Source organism: Oncorhynchus nerka, linkage group LG25, assembly GCF_034236695.1.
Source record: "Oncorhynchus nerka isolate Pitt River linkage group LG25, Oner_Uvic_2.0, whole genome shotgun sequence".
Lineage (NCBI taxonomy): Eukaryota > Metazoa > Chordata > Actinopteri > Salmoniformes > Salmonidae > Oncorhynchus > Oncorhynchus nerka.
Window position 1 is genome coordinate 41,378,066 of NC_088420.1, and position 25,312 is coordinate 41,403,377.

Genomic DNA, 25,312 nt, shown 5'->3' on the forward strand with positions numbered 1-25,312 from the left:
TCCGGAGACACCTAAAACCCCACCTCTTTCAGGAATACCTAGGATAGGATAAAGTAATCCTTCTCACCCCCTTAAAAGATTTAGATGCACTATTGTAAAGTGGCTGTTCCACTGGATGTCTTAAGGTGAACGCACCAATTTGTAAGTCGCTCTGGATAAGAGCGTCTGCTAAATGACTTAAATGTAAATGTAAATTATCATCGATTTGGATGAAAATTTCTACTACAATGAGTCGGCAGCTCTGGACAATTTGCCTACTCCAGAACAGGCCCTGATCCCCAGAACTCAAAAGAGGAAGCATATAGACACATAGCCCGCCACTGGCGAATCTGCAATCACTGGAGAAGAAACAGGATGAGCTGCCCTTACAACGAGACCTAAAACCTTACAACGAGACCTAAAAACATGAATATCTTATGTTCCTCTGGGTTGTGGCTTAACAAGGACAAGTATATACATTTCAATGGAAGGGTAGTCTCTGATGTTAAGGAAGTCTTGAGTTTTTGCCCGCTTGATTTAGAATACCTCAGGATAAGCTGCAGACCATTCTATAGTTTTTGTCTATTTACCACCAAAAACCATTGCAGGCACTAAGACCACACTCAACAAGCTGTATAGGACGATAAGAAAACAAGAAAATGCACAGTCAGAGGCGGCGTTTCTCATGGCCAATTTCCAGCATGCCAACTGGAGGTGACATAACTCTATATCATCTTTATTCCATTTCACCCTCCCATTGTCAAATCAGACCATTACTCTATTCTCCTGTTTCCAGCTTGCAAGCAAAACCTCAAACAGGAAGTACCAGTGACTCGCTCAATACGGAAGGGGTCAGATGACGCGGATGCTACGCAAGCACAGACTGGAATATGTTCTTGAGGAATACACCACCTCAGCAATTGGCTTCATCAATAAGTGCGTCGATGACGTCATCCGAAAAAGTGACAGTACGTACATACACCAGCTGTTCTGGATGACTTTGTAATATCGCTCTCGGTAGCCAATATGAATACAACCTTTAAACAGGTCAACATTCACAAAGTCGCTGGGCCAGACGGATTACCAGGACGTGTAGTCAAAGCACGTGCGGCCCGACTGTCATGTGTCTTCACTGACATTTTCAATCTCTCCCTGACCGAGTCTATAATACCTAAGGGTTTCAAGCAGACCACCATAGTCCCTGTGCCCAAGGAAGTGAAGGTGACCAGCCTAAAACCCGTGGTACTCACGTTGGTAGGCATGAAGTGCTTTGAAAGGCTGGTCATGGCTCACATCAACAGTATCCTCCCAGACTAACTCCAATTCGCATACTGCCCCAACAGATCCTCAGATGACGCAATCTCAATCACACACCACACCACCCTTTCTCACCTGGACAAAAGGAACACCTATGTGAGAATGCTGTTCATCGACTACAGCTCAGCGTTCAACACCATAGTGCCCACGAAGCTCATCACTGCGCTAAGGACCCTGGACTTTCTGATGGGCCGCCCCCAGGTGGTAAGAGTAGGCAACTATACGTTGATCCTTAGCGCTGATCCTTAGCACTGGGGCCCTTCAGGGGTGTGTACTTAGTCCCCTCCTGTATTCCCTGTTCACCCACGTCTGCGTGGCCAAACATGACTCCAACACCGTCATTAAGTTAGCTGACGACACAGCAGTTGATGGCCTGTGTTGGTCGAGAGTTTCAAGTTCCTTGGCGTCCACATCACCAAAAAACTATCATGATCCAAATATACCAAGACAGTCAGAGCCCCCAGATCCTCAAAAGGTTCTACTGCTGCACCATCGAGAACATCCTGACCGGTTGCATCACCGTCTGGTATGGCATCTGAACATAAGGCGCTACAGAGGGTAGTGCTAACGGCACCGTACATGAAGCTTCCTGCGATCCAGAACCTATATAATAGGCGGTGTCAGAGGAAAGCCCATAAAATTGTCAGAGACTCCAGTCACCCAAGTTTCCTCTGCTGCCGCATGGCAAGCAATACCGGAGCGCCAAACCTAGGACCAAAAGGCTCCTCAACAGCTTCTACCTCAAGCCATTAGACTGCTGAACAATTCATAAAATTTGCAGCTGGATAATTTACACTGACACTCCCCCCCTCTTGCACACTGCTGCTACTCACTGTTTGTTTGTTACCTATGCATTGTCACTTCGCCCCCACCTACATGTACAGATTACCTCAACTAGCCTGTACCCCTGCACACTGACTCAGTACCGGTGCCCCCTGTTTATAGCCTCGTTATTTTTGTGTTACTTTTTATTATACATTTTTATTTTAGCCGACTTGGTAAATAGTTTCCTCTTCTTGAACTGCACTGTTGGTTAAGTAAGCATTTCACGGTAAAGTCTCAACTTGTATTTGGCGCGTGTGGCAAATTAAATTTGATTTGACCAGTGAAGTGTTCTGATGAAGTGGATACTAATCTACAGGACTGTTTCGCTAGAACAGATTTGAATGTGTTCCAGGATTCATCCAATAACATTGAGGAGTTTATCACATCAGTCACCAGCTTCATTAATAAGGGCATCGACGACGTCGACCATACATATACTGTACATACCCCAAAAATTAACTATGGACTACAGGCAACATCCGCCCTGAGCTAAAGGCTAGAGCTGCTGCTTTCAAGGAGAGGGACACCAATCCGGACACTTCAAGAAATCCCACTCCGACCTCCAACGAGCCGTCAATATATGACTAAGATCAAATCCTACAACGCCTTCTCTGACACTCGACGGAAATGGCAGGACTTGCAAACTATCAGGGATTACAAAGGCAAACCTAGCCACAAGTTGCCCAGTGATGCGAGCCTACCAGACAAGTTGAATGCCCTCTATGCCCACTCCAATTACAAATCCGCCCCAACAAATCCACAGATGTGGCAATATCTATTACGCTCCACACTGCCCTCACCACCGTTTTTACAAAGGAATACATACTGTATGTAAGAATGCTGTTCATTGACTATAGCTCAGCATTCAACCCCGTAGTCCCCTCCAAACCCATCACCAAGCTCAGGACCGTGGGACTGAACACCTCCCTCTGCAACTGGATCCGGGACTTCCTGACCACCAACACGGGTGGCCCCTCAGGGGTATGTGCTTAGTGCCCTTCTGTCGTCACTTTTCATCCATGACTCCAACACCATTATCAAGTTCGCTTATGACACGACAGTGGTAGGACTGATCACCAACGACGATGAGGCAGCCTATAGGGAGGTCAGAGACCTTAGCAGAGTTGTGCCAGGTCAACAATCTCTTCCTGAAAGTAAGCAAGACATAGGAGCTGATCGTGGACTACAGGAAACGGAGGGGTGAACATGCCCCCATCCACATTGATGGGGCGTTAGTGGAGCGGGTCAGGAGCTTCAAGTTCCTCAGTGTCCACATCACTAAGGAATTAACATAGTACACACATACCCGCACAGTTGTAAAGAGGGCACAACTGTGTTTCTTCTCCCTGACAGACTGAAAAGATTTGGCATAGGTCCTAAGATCATCAAAAATGTTTACAGCTGTACCATTGAGAGCATCTTGACTGAATGCATCACCGATTGCTACGGCAACTGCAAGGCACCGAACCACAAAGTGCTACGAGGGTGGTGAGTACGGCCAAGTACATAACTGGGGCCGAGCTCCCTGCAATCCAGGGCCTCTATACCAGGTGGTGTCAGAGGAAGGCCCCAAAAATGTTCAACTCCAGCCACCCAAGCCATAGACTCTTCTCTCTGCTACAACACAGAAGGGGGTACCAGTGCACCAAGTCTGAAAACAACAGGGCCCTGAACAACTTCTACACACAAGCCATGAGACTGCTAAACAAGACAGCTTAATAGCTAATCAAATGGCTACCTGCTGCTGCTACTGTCTATCGTCTATCATGTTTCCCAACCACTTTAACCCTACCTAATGTATGTATACATAGCTACCTATATTACCTCATACCCATGCACATCAACTCGGTACTAGTTCACCCTGTGTATAGCCATTTTATTTTTACTCATCATTGTCATCCATTATTCACTTTGTATTTATTCCTTGCGTCATTAATTTAAAAAAATTTATTTTATTTTTTTTATCTTTAACTCTGCATTGTTGAAAAAGGACCCGTAAGTAAGCATTTCAATGTATGTGACAAATGCAATTTGATGACATACAGAAGTGAAGTGAAAGGGAAAACATGGGATTATTTTCTGGAGGGACTGCGTTCTGGAGGGACATCTTTCAGTTTTAGACTACTTTCTGGAAGGACTCATTTCTCAAATAAGTGACTAATATCTGGCCGACTACTTTTTGGAAGGACTACTTTCTGTAGTGACTGATTTCTCAAAGAATGTACTAATATCTGAATGCACTACTTTGGAGGGACTAAGGTCTGTAAGGACTACTTTCTGTAGTGGCTACTTTGTGGATTGACTTCTTTTTGTTGTTAAAATATTATACAACATAGAAAACCTACGGGAAAATGAACAAACTGCAGTGAGATCCAAACAGCAATGCATTCATTTAAAAAAGGAACAGGCCTGAGGAAGGCACCTTGGGTTGTGAGTCTCACCGATACCACAAGGCTAATTTCTCTGAAATGTACTTTGATGGAGGTATAATGAACTGTCACCAGCTTAAAAATGATCAATTTCACATACCTCTTCAGAGCCACGCGAGCCAAGCATCACACCCCCACCTCCTCCTGACCACCCCCACCTCAGTGCTTCCATGTTGGATGGCTGGACCGGACTTAGCTTCTGGGCTCTGGCATACATGCATATCATGATACTGGCGCCCAAAATTCATGCTGTTATTATTATGTTGTTATTATGTTCAAGGTCATCAATCTAGCTGACGTGTGTGTAGTGCTCTTATGAAGTCTTCCTCATGCATTACTTCAACAGAGCTTGCTGGAATAGTTGGAAGCTTAGTGTTGTAAATTTAATAAGTGCAGTTAAGATGCATTATGATGCCAATCAAAGAAACATTTGCTACCATTATACTTTTTCATTTCAACAACTTGTTCCAATGCAAGGAAGGAATCGTCTTTAATTATTCTAGTACATGATAAACACATTTATCCTTTTCATCTCTCGCTCTCACTTGCATAAATACACACACACACAGATTCATTAAATGACCGTATTTGTATTCCACTTGATTAGTGATATGTATTTGAATTGCTCTTTGTTCTTATGGGCTAAATGCTATGTCATACATGCACTTCAGAATTTACATCCATTATCCTTTTGCTGCACAATCCTTTTCATGAAACCACTTCACTGTCCATGTTTAATGAGATGACACTCAATTCACACTTTAAAACAGCTTAATTTCTGTTTTGCATTAACGACCATATATTTGACATGTTACCATGCCACACTACAAATGTTCTCATCTCTAACACAACCATATATTCCTCAGGACCACAATCCAGCTTCTCCAATCAAGAACATTATAACTTTTTGAGTAAAAAAAAACATTAACATGCATGTATTACCAATGTTACACTACATTGCTTCATTTCCCCAGCCATCTGTGTCTGAAAACAAATAGTTAACATATGAGGTTTACCTGAGTTTACCCTCCACAAACACATATATACATTCCATTATATTACCTGCTATTTTATTGACTTTGTCCATATTGCCAGCATCTTCTCCTTCATGTATCTTTTCATCTGAAGATAACCAAATGTATTTTCTTGGAACCTGAAATGAACTCCTATTTCAATCATTCATTGCATGAAAGTTGTTGATATTGGATTTTTTTTACAAGACTGGAAGTTCTACGTTAGTGCTCCTGTAATGCAGTCAGGTCACATCCCAATGTTTATTATATTGATTTAAAACCTACAGATACTGGCTTTTCTACATATCCACCACCACAACTGACTTCTTGTAATTAAAACAGTGGGGCCATATTCTTGCAAACATAAGCAAGCATTTCAAGTTAAATGGGTTCTCGCTCACAAAATGTATATCAGCCAATGAAAAGCATTGATTTACTTGCATGTGACAGAACACTAAATTGTTGTTGGTCCCATCTGTGACGACCCTCCCACTCTTGTCTGCCGTAGTCTGTCTTTGTTCTTGTTTCCTTATTAGGATGCCGGTGGGCGGAGTGCAGAGGGTCGTCAGCTACATGGGAAACACCTGGGCCAGGTGACTCCCAGGATAAATAGACCTCTTCCACATTCATGGAGGAGACTCTCTCCATGCAGACACCTTTGTAGATTGTGTTGTGGTTCTTGGTGGCCTTTTGTTTGTTTGTTTGTTTGTTTGTTTGTTTGTTTGTTTGTTTGTTTGTTTGTTTGTTTGTTTGCTTTGGCACCTTTCAACACCCTGCTTTATCACATTCATGCATGCAAAACACTCACTTACACTACTGATTACTGATTACACACACCATTGTATATTATACTTAGTTATTTAGTTAATAAATATATGTTTTGCTACTCCTTATCTCCACGTTGTCTCCCTTTGTTACGGGCTTTGAGCCGGTTCGTGACACATCAGATAACATGGCACATGTTAGCCTTATGCTAACCTCAACAGGTGCTAATGATTATATACTGGCACAACTTCTTTATCAGCCTATGAAAGATCTTGGACTTTATATCCACCAACCAATGGCATTTCTTAAAATGTGTCAACACTGGACACTAGAGGGGTATTTTAAGCCTAAAAATTCTAGATTGAATTGTTTGGTTGGTTGGTCTGTAACAAAATATTGCGTGCCAATATTGCACTGCTGCATTCTTGACTAGGCTACTAGCTACACAAAAAATGAGGGTGATGGTTCTATTTGGAACATTAATGACTCAAATAACCCTTTGAGCTCTTTAATGGTTGTTTACAGATCACAAAAGGGTTCTTTGCTCTTTTAGTGATAATTCAAATGTAGGGGAGGCAGCTCATTAGAATATTGTGGGGCGTGATTTGCACACCACTTTTGTGCAACCGTGAGAGAAAGTGTCATACCAGTTTAACCCATGTGTTGTGTTAGACCATTAAACATTGTGTGATATAGCCATTGACATAGTATTGTTTCCCAGTTGTCTTGAACATACTGAAGTCAGAAGTCTGAGATTTTGAGTTGTACATTCTGAGTTTCCAGTTTAATTCTCAGAGGGAAATGGCAGGCTATTTGAGTCGAACCAAAACTCCTCAACCAAAACTCCTCTGTAGTGACCTGTAAATGCGTTGTTTGCAGCATTCATTCACATGACAGCTTAATCAGCTTTTTAATTTAACTTACCAGGATGTGAACTGAGCCAGGTTCACAGACAAAAGTATTGGGAAGTAGTTCCCAAAGTGCTCTTCCAAGCACTGGAGGTGAGCAGTCATCACACTTGCATAGCCGTGGGAAAAGGTGTACGGTTAGCTTTTGAAAGACTCTCCAATAATAATTATTTCCTCTGAATGCACTAATTCAGTCACTCACATGTAGAACGTTTTTGTATTTCCCCTGCATGCTTTGTTCAGTTTAATAAATATGTCTGTTATATAGGCAAGGAGATACATTTTCTTTTCATTACACAGAAAGACATTCAAGTCTCTTTTTTATTAGATCCATTGTGAATAACAACAGTTGCTTTCTCAATGTGAAAAATGTTTCCTACTCTCTCCCTCAATAACCACCAAGCCTCGGTGTGAAAAGGAACATTGTCATGCTCTGAGCCCATAGGTCCACAGAGTTCTGTGAACAGGCTTGCGAGCAGTAGATATGGTTAATTTATACACGGAACATGTAAAGTGTTGGTCCCATGTTTCATGAGCTGCAATAAAAGATCCCAGAAATGTTCCATACTGTATGTATAAAAAAGCTTCTTTCTCTCAAATCTTGTGGACAAATTTGTTTACATCCGTTTGTGAGCATTTCTCCTTTGTTAAGATAATCCATCCACCTGACAGGTGTGACATATTAAGAACCTGATTAAACAGCATAATCAATACACAGGTACACCTTGTGCTGGGATCAATAAAAGGGCACTCTAAAATGTGCAGTGTTGTCACACAACACAAGGCCACAGATGTCTCAAGTTGAGGGAGCGTGCAATTGGCATGCTGACTACGGGAATGTTCACCAGAGAATTGCATGTTCATTTCTATACCATAAGCTGCCTCCAATGTCATTTCAGAGAATTTGGCCTCAGACCACGTCTAACAACCGACCACATGTAACCACGCCAGCCAAGGACTTCCATATCTGACATCTTCACCTGCAGTATCGTCTGAGACCAGCCACTTGGACAGCAGAAACAGAAGTATTTATGTTTGTAATAAAGCCCTTTTTGTGGGGAAAAACTCATTCTAATTGGCTGGGCCTGGCTCCCCAGTGGGTGGGCCTTGCAACTAAATTGGTGGGTCTATGCACTCACAGGCCATATCATGGCTGCGCCAATTCCCAGTCATGTGATATCCACAGATTAGTGCATAATTAAATTATTTAAATTGACTGATTTCCTCAAATGAACTGTAACTCAGTAAAAGCGTTGAAATAGTTGCGCTTATATTTTTGTTCAGTATAGTTTGCAATTTAAGTTACCTGCTCCAGTATATCTTTGAGTTCTGTGCTCAGCTCTTTGGCCGCCAGTTGCTCTCGGCGTATCACACAATGCGTCCATAGTGGGAGACACATTTGTTGTTGTTGCCAATATAGCCACACAGCACACTGAACATCCCCTGTGCCGTTCCATGTTCGGGAATCATGAGACAGAACTGTGTGTCCTTGAGAATAGCTTCCCCAGACATGTACAGCGAACAAAAGTCAATACATGGGCATCTCGGGCCCCCACAGTTTATTTATCTATTTAGAGAGTATACGCTGGGGAGTTTGAGTCATTCAGTCAGAGTTTCCTTTAGATTGCTAGTAAAAGGATAAATTTTTCGTTTTACAGTGTTATCTGAGAAGGGTATTGGTTTGATTTTCTGTGCCTCTTCCTCACCACACATTGTTTTCACCTTAAAAATTGTGGCCGGTAATATCAAAGACTTTGTAATAGTGTGTGGTTTCATAGTGTAGCGGGCCTAGGCATTCCTCGTGGGAATGATTCAAGTCAACCATGAAAGTGCGGCCTTTTCCCATGATTTAAGAGTGCTCTGTTTGAATTTGTATTTTTTTATTTTTAAGGTTTACAATATTATGATATGTTCAAAAGTTTGGGGTCACATAGAAATGTCCTTGTTTTTGAAAGAAAATACATTTTTGCCCATTAAAATGATCAGTGTAGACATTGCTCATGTTGTAAATGGCTATTGTAGCTGGAAACGGCAGATTTTTTTATGGAATATCTACATAGGCGTACAGAGGCCCATTATCAGCAACCATCTGTTCCAATGACACGTTGTGTTAGCTAATCCAAGTCTATAATTTTAAAAGGCTAATTGATCATTAGAAAACCCTTTTGCAATTATGTTAGCACAGCTGAAAACTGTTGTACTGATTAAAGAAGCAATAACACTGGCCTTCTTCAGACTAGTTGAGTATCTGGAGCATCAGTATTTGTGGTTTCGATTACAGGCTCAAAATGGCCAGAAACAAATACTTTCTTCTGAAACTCGTCAGTCTATTCTTGCTCTGAGAGATGAAGGCTATTCCATGTGAAACATTGCCAAGAAACTGAAGATCTTGTACAATGATCTGTACTACTCCCTTCACAGAACGGCACAGAACTGGCTCTAACCAGAATAAAGAGGATTTGGAGGCCCCGGTGCACAACTGAACAAGAGGACAAGTACATTAGTGTCTAGTTTGATAAACAGATGCCTCACAAGTCCACTACTGGTAACTTCATTAAATTGTACGTGTTAAACACCAGTCTCAACGTCAACAGTGAAGAGGCGACACCGGGATGCTGGCCTTCTAGGCAGAGTTGCAAAGAGAAAGCTATATCTCAGGCTGGCCAATACAAATAAAATATTAAGATGGCAAAAGAACACAGACACTGGGCAGAGAAACTCTGCCAAGAAGGCCAGCGTCCTGGAGTCGCCCCTTCACTGTTGATGTGACTACTAGTTTGGGAACTGCTGATATAGCCATAGCAGAAACCTTTTTGGTGCTATATAGAACCTACTTGAATTGTTCTTTATTGAACCGTAGGAAAGGGTTCTTTATAGCACCATACAGGTTCCATTTAAAATCTTAAGAGCATGGTTCTTTATTGAACCTTCAAAAAGGGGTTATACACTGAGTGTACAAAACATTATGGACACATGCTCTTTCCATGATATAGACTAACCAGGTGAAAGTTATAATGCCTATTTGATGTAATTGTTACATTGTTAAATTGTTAAATCAAGTTCAATCAGGTAAAACAAATATTTTTAAGCATTGAGGTATGTGTGCCATTCAGAGGGTGAATAGGCAAGACGAAGGATTTATTAAGCACCTTTGAACTGTGTATAGTAGTAGGTGCCAGGCGCCCCGCTTTGTGTCAAGAATTGCATCGCTGCTGTCTTTTTCATGCTGAACAGTTTCCTGTGTGTATCAAGAATGGTCCACCACCCAAAGGACACCCAGCCATCTTGACACAACTGTTTGGAAGCATTGGAGTCGACATGGGCCAGCATCCCTGTGGAACGCTTTCGAAACCTTGTCGAGTCCATGAATTGAGGCTGTTCTGAGGGGAAAAGGGGAGGGGGTACAATCAGTGTATATTTCACCAAAGAACCCCCATCTGGTACTATATTGAACCATTATTCTTGTGTGTATTAGTAATGTTAAACTTTTCATGTTTTTACATATAATATATGACATGATCACACTTGTTGGTTTCACACACACAAAGTGCTTTCACCTGTTGAGTGTATGGGGCAGTATTTTGATGTTCGGATGAAAAACGTACCCAAATTAAACTGCCTATTTCTCAGGCTCAGAAGATAGAATATGCATATATTTGTCAGATTATGATAGAAAACACCCTAAAGTTTCCAAAACTGTCAGAATATTGTCTGTGAGTATAACATAACTGATATTGCAGGTGAAAACCTGAGGAAAATCCAACAAGGAAGTGCCTCTTATTTTGAAACATCCCTGTTCCATTGCATGCCTTCCCTACATTTAAAGGAATATCAACCAGATTCCTTTCCCTATGGCTTCCACAAGGTGTGAACAGTCTTTAGACATAGTTTCAGCCTTGTATTCTGAAAAATGGGCGAGAACGATCACATCCCGTCAATGGATAGCTGAGCGCCAGCAGAGTTTTGCATGCACCAACAGCTTGGAGCAGTCATTTTCTCTCTCTCTCCTATTGAAAAAGCTACGGTCCGGTTGAAATATTATCGATTATTTATCGTAAAAACAACCTGAGGATTGATTATAAAAAACGTTTGACATGTTGCTACGAACTTTACAGATACTATTTGGAATTTTCGTCTGCCCCATCGTGACCGCTCGAGCCTGTGGATTACTGAACATAATGCGCAAACCGAATGGAGGTATTTTGGATGTAAAAAATAATCTTTATGGAACTGAGAGTCTCGTGAGTGCAAACATCCGAAGATCATCAAAGGTAAGCGATTAATTGTATTGCTTTTCTGACTTTCGTGACCAATCTACTTGTCTGCTGAGAGAGAAACCTTACTACATAAACACTTGGTTTGCTTTCTCTTTAAAGCTTTTTTGAAATCTGACACACCATGTGGATTAACAACAAGCTAATCTGTGTTTTGCTTTATTGCACTTGTGATTTCATGGAAATTAAATATTTTTAGTAATATAATTGGAATTTGGCGCTCTGCAATTCAGCGGATGTTGACGAAAATGATTCTGCCAAGAAGGTAATTGGAAACATGAATGAGGTTCTTGTATTAAGTAAGCATTTCACTGCAAGGTCTACACCTGTTGTATTCGGCGCATGTGACTAATACAATTTTATTAGTCATTTAGCTCGTCTGGTAGGCTCATGTCACTGGGCAACTCATGGCTGTGCTTCCCTTTGTAGTCTGTTGCCACGTTCGTCATAACGAGGAGACCAAGGCGCAGCGTGATATGAATACATTCTTCTTTATTTAAACGAAGAACACTAAACAAACTAACAAAACGTCCGTGACGCTATAACACGAGTGCTGACATGCAACTCCACATAGACAAAATCCCACAAAACCAACATGGAAAATGGCAACCTAAATAGGATCCACAATCAGAGACAACGACAAACAGCTGCCTCTGATTGCAACCAATTCAGGCCACCATAGACCTATATATACCTAGATAAACCAAAACCCCATAGATGAACAAAAAAACATAATAATAACCATAATAACAAAGATAACTAAGGTCAGGGCATCGGATGAGCATCGGAGCCGGTGTAGTACGATTCAACCTTAGTCCTGTATTTATTTATTTTACCTTTATTTAACTAGGCAAGTCAGTTAAAAACACGTTCTTATTTTCAATGACGGCCTAGGAACGGTGGGTTAACTGCCTTGTTCAGGGGCAGAATGCCAGATTTTTACCTTGTCAGCTCGGGGATTCAATCTTGCAACGTTTCGGTTTGATGGTTCATCGGGTGGCATAGCGGGAATTCTTATAAGCTTCCAGGTTAGAGTCCCGCTCCTTGAAAGCGGCAGCTCTACCCTTTAGCTGAGTGCAGATGTTTCCTGTAAACCATGGTTTTTGGTTGGGGTACATACAGTCACTGTGAGGACAATGTCATCAATGCACTTATTGATGAAGGCAGTGATTGATGTGATGTACTCCTCAATGCCATCGGAAGAATCCCAGAACATATTCCAGTCTGTGCTAGCAAAACAGTCCTGTAGCTTAGCATCTGCGACATCTGACCAAGTCATAGGTGCTTCCTGCTTTAGTTTTTGCTTGGAATCAGGAAGATAGAAGTATGGTCAGATTCTCCAAATGGAGGGTGAGGGAGAGCTTTGTACGTGTCTCTGTGTGTGGAGTAAAGGTGGTCTAGTGGTTTTTTTCCCTCTGGTTGCACATTTAACCTCTTACCTCTACCTGGGACGCTTGCGTCCCAACTAGAGCTCTGGAAATGCAAATGTGCTACGCTAAATGCTAATAGTATTAGTTAAAACTCAAAAGTTCATTAAAATACACATGCAGGGTATCAAATTAAAGCTACACTCGTTGTGAATCCAGGCAACAAGTCAGATTTTTAAAATGCTTTTCGGCGACAGCATGAGAAGCTATTATCTGATAGCATGCACCAATACACTACAACAGAAAAGCACAGCAGGGGACGTAAACAAAATAATTAGCATTTCGGCGTTACACAAACCGCACAATAAAATAGAAAACAGTCATTACCTTTCACCATCTTCTTTGTTGGCACTCCTAGATGTCCCATAAACACTATTGGGTCTTTATTTAGATTAAATCGGGCCATATAAAGCCAAGATATCGTTATATGTAGACTGTGTGATAAACTAAAAAAACAGCGATTTCACAACGTAACGTCATTTTTTAAAATTCAAAAAGTAGACGATAAACTTTCACAAAACACTTCGAAATACGTTTGTAATGCTACTTTAGGTATTAGTAAACGTTAATAAGCGATAAAAATCAACCGTAGGCGATGTACATATCAATAGCTGTCGTCTTGGAAAAAATTTCAGGAGAGAGCTCTTCCGGAATGATCTGGGCGGAGACCGGAGGTACGTCGTGCCCCTCTTTCGGTTCAACCAAGAATCAAAGAGGATTAAATTCACAAGATACTCGACTGCATGGGGATGCTGTGGGAGTTGAATGCTCGGTCTTATCTAATTCGGCTCACTGTTAACAATTGCTGGAAGTGGCGCAAGGATATTTATTTCCATTTTCTGTGATCAGGTTTTCCTGCGCTTTCCGATGTAACGCACGTTATGTAATAGCCACAGTCGTGATTTAACCAGTTTTAAAAACATCCGAGGGTTTCCTATACACACATTCTAACCATATGAACGTACTATATTCCTGGCATGAGTAGCAGGGCGCTGAAATGTTGCGCGATTTTTAACAAAATGTTCAAAAAAGTAGAGGGTAGGAGCAAGAAGTTAACATACTGGTAAAAATTAGGTAAAATGGATTTAAGATTCCCTGAATTAAAGTCACCGGCCAGTAGGAGCATCGTCTCTGGATGAGCGTTTTCCTGTTTGCTTATGGCTGTATATAGCTCATTGAGTGCGGTCTTAGTGCCAGCATCGATTTGTGGTGGTTAATGGACAGCTACGAATAATACAGATGTATACTCTCCAGGTTATCATGAGATACTCTACAGCAGGCGAGCAAACCCTTGAGATTTTGTTAGATATCGTGCACCAGCTGTTTACAAATATACATAGCCTGCCACCCTTTGTCTTACCAGAGGCTGCTGTTCTATCCTGTCGATACAGTGTATAACCCGCAAGTTATTCATGTCGTCGTTCAGCCACGACTCGGTGAAACCTAAGATATGACAGTTTTGAATGTCCTGTTGGTAGGATATACGTTCTTGTAGTTCGTCCACTTTATTATCCAGCGATTGTACGTTGGCCATTAGTACTGATGGCAAAGGCAGATTAGCCACTCGTTGCCGGATCCTTACAAGGCACCCTGATCTCATTCCATGATATATCTGTTTCTTTCTCCTGCGAATGATGGGTATGAGGGTCTTGTCGGGTGTCTGGAGTAAATCCCTCTCGTCCGACTCATTAAAGAAAGAATATTTGTCCAGTTCCAGGTGAGTTATTACTGTTCTGATGTCCAGAGCTTTTCGTTCATAAGAGACGGTAACAGCAACATTACGTACAAAATAAGTTACGGAAAATACAAAAAAACAAGCCCATTAACCTCTCTAGGATATGTAGAACGGTAACGTCCCACCTCGCCAACAGCCAGTGAAAGTGCAGGGCGCCAAATTCAAAACAACCATAATCTCATAATTAAAATTCCTCAAGCATACAAGTATTTTACACCATTTTAAAGATATAATTCTGGTTAATCCTGCCACAGTATCTGATTTCAAAAATGCTTTACAGCGAAAGCACCACAAACGATTGTTAGATCACCACCAACTCACTGAAAAACAGCAATTTTTCCAGTAAAAGAGAGGAGTCGCAAAAAGCACAAATAGAGGTAAAATTAATCACTAACCTTTGGTGATCTTCATCATGTTACACAATACATGTATGTTTTGTTCGATAAAGTTCATATTTATTTCAAAAAATCTAATTTTACATTGGCGCATTACGTTCAGTAGTTCTTAAACATGCGGTGAATGTGCAGAGAGCCACATCTATTTACAGAAATACTCATTATAAATATTGAGGAAAATACAACTGTTATACATGGAATTAGAGATATACTTTGCCTTAATGCAAAATGAGAAATCGACGGGAAAATGCGGTCACTACAACGCCAAACTTTTTTCCAAATTAGCTCCATAATATCGACAGAAACATGGCAAACGTTGTTTAGAATCAATCCTCAACGTGTTTTTCACATATCTATTCGATAATATATCCGTCGGAACAATTGGTTTCTCATTAGAAGCGATTGGAAAAATGGCTACTTCTGTACTTTACGCAAGATTTTCTGTGGGAGCCATCATGTGACCACTTGCTCAATGTGGTCCCTTACGGCTATTCTTCAACATAAATGTGTGAAAAGACGTCACAATGCTATAGACACCTTGGGGAATACGTAGAAAGCGTAAGCTCATTCGCAGCCCATTCACAGCCATATAAGGAGTTATTGGCATGCAGCGCTTTCAAAAAATGGGGCACTTCCTGATTGGGTTTTTATCTGGGTTTCGCCTGTAACATCAGTTCTGTTGCACTCACAGACAAGATCTTTGCAGTTTTGGAAACGTCAGAGTGTTTTCTATTCAGAGCTGTCAATTATATGCATAGTCGAGCATCTTGTCGTGACAAAATTTAAACGGGAATGTTTTTTATCCAAAAATGAAAATACTGCCCCCTAGTCACAAAAGGATAAGATGGCATTATATGGCAATTTAAATGTTTTTTTGTCCATTGTGTATTTCCATTTGCGGAATATTTAGGTAAAGACTGGAATAAAAAAAAGGGCAACTAATATGTAATACTTAGCTTCTATGTGGTAAATGGCATGTGTGTATATAGATTGTATATTGTCTCCCATACGAATGTTCTCCTTGTGCCAGACTGGGTTCAAATTAATTCTGTTGATTTTGTATTTTATTCTGTATTTATTTATCTGTACATGTTATGTATGTAAGACCAGTTGAAGTCAGAAGTTTACATACACCTTAGCCAAATACGTTTCAACTCAGTTTTTCACAATTCCTGTAATTTAATCCTTGTAAAAATTCACTGTCTTATGTCAGTTAGGATCACCACTTTATTTTAAGAATGTAAAATGTCAGAATAATAGCAGAGCAAATGATTTATTTCAGCTCATATTTATTTCATCACATTCCCAGTGGGTCAGAAGTTTACATACACTCAATTAGTATTTAGTAGCATTGCCTTTGAATTGTTTAACTTGGGTCAAATGTTTTGGGTAGCCTTCCACAAGCTTCCCACAATAAGTTGTGAATTTTGGCCCCTTCCTCCTGACAGAGCTGGTGTAACTGTGTCAGGATTGTAAGCCTCCTTGCTTGCACAAGCTTTTTCAGTTCTGCCCACAAATGTTCTATAGGATTGAGATCAGGGCTTTGTGATGGCCACTCCAATACCTTGACTTTGTTGTTCTTAAGCCATTTTGCCACCACATTGGATGTATGCTTGGGGTCATTGTCCATTTGGAAGACCCATTTGCGACCAAGCTTTAACTTCCTGACTAATGTCTTGAGATGTTGCTTCAATATATCCACGTAATTTTCCGTCCTCATGACACCATCTATTTTGTGAAGTGCACCAGTCCCTCCTGCAGCAAAGCACCCCCCCCCACAACATGATGCTGCCACTCCCGTGCTTCACTGTTGGGATGGTGTTCTTCGACTTGCAAGCCTCCCCCTTTTTTTATCCAAACATAATGAAGGTCATTATGGCCAAACAGTTCTATTTTTGTTTCATCAGATTTTTCCAAAAAGTACGATTTTTTTGTCCCCATGTGCAGTTGCAAACCATAGTCTATCTTTTTTATGGCGGTTTTGGAGCAGTGGCTTCTTCCTTGCTGAGCGGCCTTTCAGGTTATGTCGATATAGGTCTCGTTTTACTGTGGATATAGAAGCTTTTGTACCTATTTCCTCCAGCATCTTCACAAGGTCCTTTGTTGTTGTTCTGGGATTGATTTGCATTTTTTAAATCAAAGTACGTTCATCTCTAGGAGACAATGTGTCTCCTTCCTGAGCGGTATGACGGCTGCGTGGTCCCATGGTGTTTATACTTGCGTACTATTGTTTGTATAGATGAACGTGGTACCTTCATGCGTTTGGAAATTGCTCCCAAGGATGAACCAGACTTGACGAGGTCTACAATGTTTTTTCTGAGGTCTTGGATGATTTATTTTTATTTTCCCATGAAGTCAAGCAAAGAGGCACTGAGTTTGAAGATTGACTCAAATGATGAAAATTAGCAAATTGGAGGTGTACCTGTGGATGTATTTCAAGACCTATCAGAAGCTTCTAAAGACATGAATTAATTTTCGGAAATTTTCCAAGCTGTTTAAAGGCACAGTCAATTTACTGTATGTAAACTTCTGACCCACTGGAATTGTGATACAGTGAATTATGAGTGAAATAATCTGTCTGTAAACCATTGTTTGAAACATTACTTGTGTCATGCACAAAGTAGATGTCCTTAACCGACTTGCCAAAAGTATAGTTTGTTAACAAGACATTTTTGGAGTGGTTAAATAACGAGTTTTATTGACTCCAACCTGAGTGTATGTAAAACCTCTGACTTCAACTCTATACTATGTATGTATGTATGTATGTATGTATGTATATTATTTTACTGTTCCAGGGATGTAATTATTGTTTGGATAACCTTATTTACTATTATGTATTGATTTTGACAGTACTTTTTTGAAACTCTTTATGCTATGCACAATGCAGAGAACACCGGAAGAATAATTATCATTTAATTACCATAGTGAAGAATTGTAATGTTTGTTTATGCGCCAATTAGGGATGGGATGCCAATTGGCGATTTGACAAGTAAAAATAATTTAATTCATTCATTACATTCATTCACTACCAATACAAACTGATTGTCATACAGAAGCTAGCCACCACGCATAAATCTGAAGATAGCTAAAGATAACCAACTAGGTTTAATGTTAACTAGCTAGCTAACATTAGGCAATAACTAGAATTGCAAATAGCTTTCTGAGATACAAATAAAAGTACTACAAAGACCATTCACATAGCGTTAGCTAGTGAGCTAACAGTACGATTTAACTTGCAATGAAAATGACTGACAAAATTAGAAAAATAACTGAAAATGTAGCTAGCTAGACTGTTACCTGTATACATGGATGAACGCTTCTCCCTCTCTGTCACGGATGCCATGGTTGCCCATAGTTTGAAGATGTAATCCGGAGACAGGGGTTTTACACAGCCTTCTGTGATCTTTTCAACTCCCTCTGCATATTTGAAATCAAAGGGCAGAATTTTGTCCATATCCTTAGCTATCATTTATAATGCATGACAGAGCAAAAACCAAGCCATGAGGTTGAAGCTATTGTCCATAGAGCTCTGAGATAGGATTGTGTCGGTGCACAGATCTGGGGAAGGGTACCAAACAATTTATGCAGTATTGAAAGTCCCCAAGAACACAGTGGCCTATATCATTATTAAATGGAACAAGTTTGGAACCACTAAGACTCTTCCTAGAGCTAGTCGCCTGGCCAAACTGAGCAATCAGGGGAGAAGGGCCTCGGTCGGGGAGGTGACCGAGAACCCCATGGTCACTCTGACAGAGCTCTAGAGTTCCTCCGTGGAGATGGGAGAACCTTCCAGAAGGAAAACCATCTCTGCAGCACTACACCAATGAGGCCTTTATGGTATAGTGGCCAGAGACAGTAGCCACTCCTCAGAAAAGATGAACAGAGCAAAGTTCTGAGAGATGCTTGATGAAAACCTGCTCAAGAGCGCTCAGGACCTCACACTGGGGCGAAGGTTCACTTGAACCAGATGGAACATCTCTGAAGAGAACTGAAAATAGCTGTGCAGCAACACTCACAATCCAACCTGACAGAGCTTGCGAGGATCTGCAAAGAAGGATGGGAGAGACTCAGGTGTGCCAAGCTTGTAGCGTCATACATACCCAGGAAGAATCAAGGCTGTAATCCATGCCAAATGTGCTTCAACAAAGTACTGAGTAAAGGTTCTCAAAACTTATGTACATGTGATATTTCCATTTTTTAGACCTGTTTTTGCTTTGTCATTATGGGTTACTGTGTGAAGATTGATGGGCGAAAAAAAACAATTTAATACATTTTAGAATAAGGCTGTAATCTAACAAAATGTAGAAAAAAATCAAGGGATCTGAACACTTTACGAAGGCACTGTACATGGTACCAAACAGGGTCCTCCTATGGGGACAGCCACATAAGCCTTTTGGAACCTTTTTTTCTAAGAGTGTACATATCTATCCAACCTATCAATGAACAACACTCACCCCATGCCCAAAGACATCGCCAGTGTTGCTGAATGTAACAATATTTGCTTGTTGCTGAATTAAACCAAAGTCAGAAATCAATGCATGGATTAATTGTTGAGCATGTCTTATTGATTCATTTTTCAGCATGATCCGGGTAAGAGTAATACTCGAGGCGCCAGGGTATCAAACCATGTCTGCAGTTCAAATTGAAATTTGTCTGAGCTGTCACTCAAACTGCTGAGTAGTAGAGCCCGGTTTTGGTTCTCACAGTGCAACTGGGCAGCTGTGTAATAATTTACAAATGTGTTTCTTCTTTAAGAGAGGTCACCCATGTGGTCAATTCAGGTCAGGATCACAAAATATTGCGGTGAGAGGGATATTTTCATTTTTCGTGGGTGAAATTAAATATTCATATGCTTGTTATTTCTTTAATAAATAGTTGTATGATGGGAGTGTCCTTAAACAACTATGTTTAATGAAAGGAGGAAAGGGTTAGCTTTATTTCAAGCCTATTTGTGAGTTCCTAGACAAGGTGAAGCCGTGTGATAACTTGATTCTTAAAAACTTCTTACGGCTAGGCGTTCCGTCCTGTCGACAACTTCCGGTGAAATTGGAGGGCGCACAATTCAAATAAATAATCATAAAAATTATGGATATTAAACATAATTGTTACAAGTGTTTTATATGTGTTTTATATCAGTTAACCTGTTGCCTCTACTTGGGACGCTTGCGTCCCAACTAGAGCTCTGGAAATGCAAATGCGCTACGCTAAATGCTAATAGTATTAGTTAAAACTCAAAAGTTCATTAAAATACACATGCAGGGTATCAAATTAAAGCTACACTCGTTGTGAATCCAGGCAACAAGTCCGATTTTTAAAATGCTTTTCGGCGACAGCATGAGAAGCTATTATCTGATAGCATGCACCAATACACTACAACAGAAAAGCACAGCAGGGGACGTAAACAAAATAATTAGCATTTCGGCGTTACACAAACCGCACAATAAAATAGAAAACAGTCATTACCTTTCACCATCTTCTTTGTTGGCACTCCTAGATGTCCCATAAACACTATTGGGTCTTTATTTAGATTAAATCGGGCCATATAAAGCCAAGATATCGTTATATGTAGACTGTGTGATAAACTAAAAAAACAGCGATTTCACAACGTAACGTCATTTTTTAAAATTCAAAAAGTAGACGATAAACTTTCACAAAACACTTCGAAATACGTTTGTAATGCTACTTTAGGTATTAGTAAACGTTAATAAGCGATAAAAATCATCCGTAGGCGATGTAAATATCATTAGCTGTCGTCTTGGAAAAAATTTCAGGAGAGAGCTCTTCCGGAATGATCTGGGCGGAGACCGGAGGTAAGCGGTGCCCCTCTTTCGGTTCAACCAAGAATCAAAGATGATTAAATTCACAAGATACTCGACAACATGGGGATGCTGTGGGAGTTGAATGCTCGGTCTTATCTAATTCGGCTCACTGTTAACAATTGCTGGAAGTGGCGCAAGGATATTTATTTCCATTTTCTGTGATCAGGTTTTCCTGCGCTTTCCGATGTAACGCACATTATGTAATAGCCACAGTCGTGATTTAACCGGTTTTAAAAACGTCCGAGGGTTTCCTATCCACACATTCTAACCATATGAACGTACTATATTCCTGGCATGAGTAGCAGGGCGCTGAAATGTTGCGCGATTTTTAACAAAATGTTCAAAAAAGTAGAGGGTCGACTGAAGAGGTTAAAAGCGTAGTCTTTTTCATCTAACTGCATAGTCCAAATTACAATAGGCTTTACAGCAAAAGCATGCCATGCGATTGTTTGAGGATGGCACCCCACATCAAAATATTTTTCAACCAGCACAGGCTTCATAAAATCACAAATAGCAATTTAAATATTCACTTACTTTTTGAAAGTCTTCCTCTGATTTGCATTCCAAAGGGTCCCAGCTATAACATGCATGGTCGTTTTGTTAGATAAAATCCTTCTTTATATCCCCAAAAGTCTGTTTCGTTGTCGCCATCGACTTGAGTAATCCACACGTTCAGCATGCAGAGAAAGGAATCCAAAAAGCTACTGCTAAACTTTGTTAAAACAAGTCAATATGTTTCTATTTAATCCTCAGGTACCCTAAAATGTAATGAAACTATTATATTTCATACGGAAAGAAGTATGTTCAATAGAATAGCAAAATAAGCAGGTGCACATCCTCTTCGTTGCACGCACAGTCTGATTTTCAAGTCTGACACCCACTACCAAAACTCAAAATTCTTCCTCGTTTTGGAAGAAACAAGCCTGAAACTTGAACAAAGACTGGTGACATCTAGTAGAAGCCATAGAAATTGCAATATGGGAGCTGGAATTACAATAGAAAGCTATGGGTTATATGCAAGAGGATGGGCTCTCAAAAAAATCTGGTTCGTTTTTCTTTGGATTTTCTCCTACCATATCAATTGTGTTATAGTCTCATACATTATTTTAACATTTCCATATATTTCAAAGTGTTTTCTATCCAATGGTACCAATTACATGCATATCCTGGCTTCTGGGCCTGAGTAACAGGCAGTTTACTTTGGGCACATCAGTCAGACAGGAAGTGGAGAAAAATAGACTCTAGCCATATTTGCATTGGATGTAGGGCTGCCCAGCTTGCAAAGTGACACTTTACACTCTATGCGAAAGCTTTGTCTTCTCAGGAATGTATTATTCTCTGTGTTGTTCTTTCTATCCCCATTCTATAACACCTCTTAGAAATAAAGGTGCCGTTGTCATTCAATCCTTTAGGTCTGATGTCTGATTGGAGGTTAACTTAGCAGTAATGCCATTGGTCAACAACTCAGATTTGGAATCCAAAGTCACATGTTTTAAAGGGGTCTCAGATTATTTCTAAGATTCTTCTCTCTCTCTCTCTCTCTCTCTCTCTCTCACAATTCAATTCAATTCAATATGCTTTATTGTCAAGGGAAACCTATGTTTACATTGCCAAAGCAAGTGAAATAGATAAAAAAGTGAAAAAAGGCTATGCTCACTGAGTCTGTACATAGTCTGTACAAGCTTTCCTTAATTTTGGGTCAGTCACAGTGGTCAGGTATTCTGCCACTGTCTACTCTCTGTTTAGGGCCAAATAGTATTCTAGGTTGCTATGTTTTTTTGTTAAATCTTTCCAACGTGTCAAATAGTATTTTTCTTCTCATTATTTTGTTGGGTCAAATTGTTTTGCTGTCCTGGGGCTCTGTGGGGTCTGTTTGTGTTTGTGAACAGAGCCCCAGGACCAGCTTGTCTAGGGGAATCTCTCTGTACTGTAGGTGATGGCTTTGTTATGGAAGGTTTGGGACCCTTTTTGGAACACCATTATTTTGGTCTTACTGAGATTTACTGTCAGGACACAGGTTTGACAGAATCTGTGCAGAAGATCTAGATGCTGCTGTAGGCAATCCTTGGATCGGGAAGCACCAGATTATCAGCAAACAGTAGACATTTGACCTCAGATTCTAGCAGGGTGAGGCTGGGTGTTGCAGATTGTTCTAGCGCCCTCACCGATTTGTTGATATATATGTTGACGAGAGTGGGGCTTAAGCTGCATCCCTGTCTCACCCCACGGCCCTGTTAAAAGAAATGTGTTTCTGCCAATTCTAACCCCACACTTGTTTGTGTACATCCATTTTATAATGTCTAATGTTTTCCCCCCAATACTACATTCCATCAATTTGTATTGCAGACCCTCATGACACATTTAGATAATATATTTTTTGAAATCAACAAATCTTGAGAAGACTTTGCCTTTGTTGTATTTTGTTTCTTTGTCAGTTAGTGTGCAGGGTGAATACGTGGTCTGTCGTATGGTAATTTGGTAAAAAGCCAATTTAGCATTTGCTCAGTACATTGTTTTTACTGAGGAAATGTAAATGTCTGCTGTTAATGATAATGCTGAGGATTTTCCCAAGGTTGCTGTTGATGCATATCCCACAGTAGTTATTGGGACCAAATTTGTCTCCATCTTAGTGGATAGTTGTGGTCAGCCTTTGGTTCCAAATATTGGGGAAGATGCCAGAGCTAAGGATGGTGCTAAAGAGTTTAAGTATAGCCAATTGGAATTTGTTGTCTGTATATTTTAGCGTTTCATTTAGGATACCATCAACACCAAAGGCCTTTTTAGGTTGGAGGGTTTGTATTTTGTCCTGTAGTTCATTCAAAAGTAATTAGAGAATCCAGTGGGTTCTGGTAGTCTTTAATACTTGATTCAATCATGTATATTTTTTGCTGTTTGTCAAAAAGATTGGATTAGTGGTTTATCCATACATCTCCGTTTTGGATAGATGTTTTAGTGTGTTCCAATTTTCCCAGAAGTGGTTAGATTCTATGGATTAGTCAATTACATTGAACTGATTTCTAACGTGCTGTTCCTTTTCCCATGGTTTATTTCCGTGTTGTTTTAAAAATTCATGAAAGTGAAGGCGTAGACTCAGGTTTTCTTTGTCTATGGTTTTGGTTGGATAGGATTCTCAATTTCTTTCTTAGGTATTTGCATTCTTCATCAAACCATTTGTCATTGTTTTTCATTTTCTTAGGTTGTCTGCTTGACACTTTTAGATTTGATAGGTAAGCTGAAAGGTCAAATATACTGTTAAAATGAAATTGCTTACATTCCCTTCTTAGTAGTAGTAAGCAAATAGTGTCGCTGGATGGTCCTTGAGGAGTTCATTTTTGTGCTTATTATGTGCAGTGTTATTTTTAATATCCATGAGGTACTCTATTGTAATGAACTCTGCACAAAGAGAGGGGGCTTCAAAGGCTTCTGCATTTGGTGGGGAGGCTGCAAAACTCTCCTGCCGTTGTTAGGCTCACGAGTTTTGACATCTCACTTCACACATCAATGCTAATTGAAGTTGCAGACAGGTCTGTTCCGTCCTAGCAGCTTGGTAACTTAGTAACCTTATTTGCTAAGCTTTATATAACAAATTACCTAGAGATTGTCTTTTGCTTTATGGTTTCAGCAGTAGGTTCAGACTGAACATTACTCACTCAGTTTTGTGTTGGATGGTATTTCAATGGTATTTCCAGGAATTTCTATGGATTCTTCAATTACATTGAAATGATTTCTGATGTGCTGTTTCTTCTTTTTTCGCATTTCTGTATTGTATTAGTGAATCACGATAGTAAAGGCATAGACTCAGGTTTTTCTTGTCTATATTTTTGGTTGGATAGGTTTCTCAATTCCTGTCTTATGTATTTGCATTCTTCATCAAACCATTTGCCATTGTTTTTCATTTTCTTAGGTTGTCTGCTTGACATTTTTGTTGTTGCCTAATTGTTTTTTGGTAGGTTTCTACACTACTTTCCTTCCATCTATAGCATTTCTTAATATTGTGCAGTTCCTTTGGATTTGATGCCTCATGATTGAGTATTGCTCTGTTCAGGTAGACAGTGATTTTGCTGTGATCTGATAGGGGTGTTGGTGGGCTGACTGAACACTCAGAGAGTCATTGATAAAGTAAATCTACAGTACTACTGCCAAGAGATGAGCTGTAGGTGTACCTACCATAGGAATTATCCTCGAAGCCTACCATTGACTAATGAGCGTATGTTAGAGCTGCAGGAGTTGTGACCCTTTTTTGGGGGTTGTTTCATCATAGTCTAGGGGGACATATTTGGGAGGGAATATTGTCACCTCCCCATGTGTGCTGAGAGTGTTAGGTTCTTTCAGTGCAGGTCCTTCGGGAGGGGGTCTACCAGGTCTGAGAGGGTGTCTCATTGGTTGGCGGGGTGTCCGTTGCTCTATTGCTCCCGTATGAGGTGCT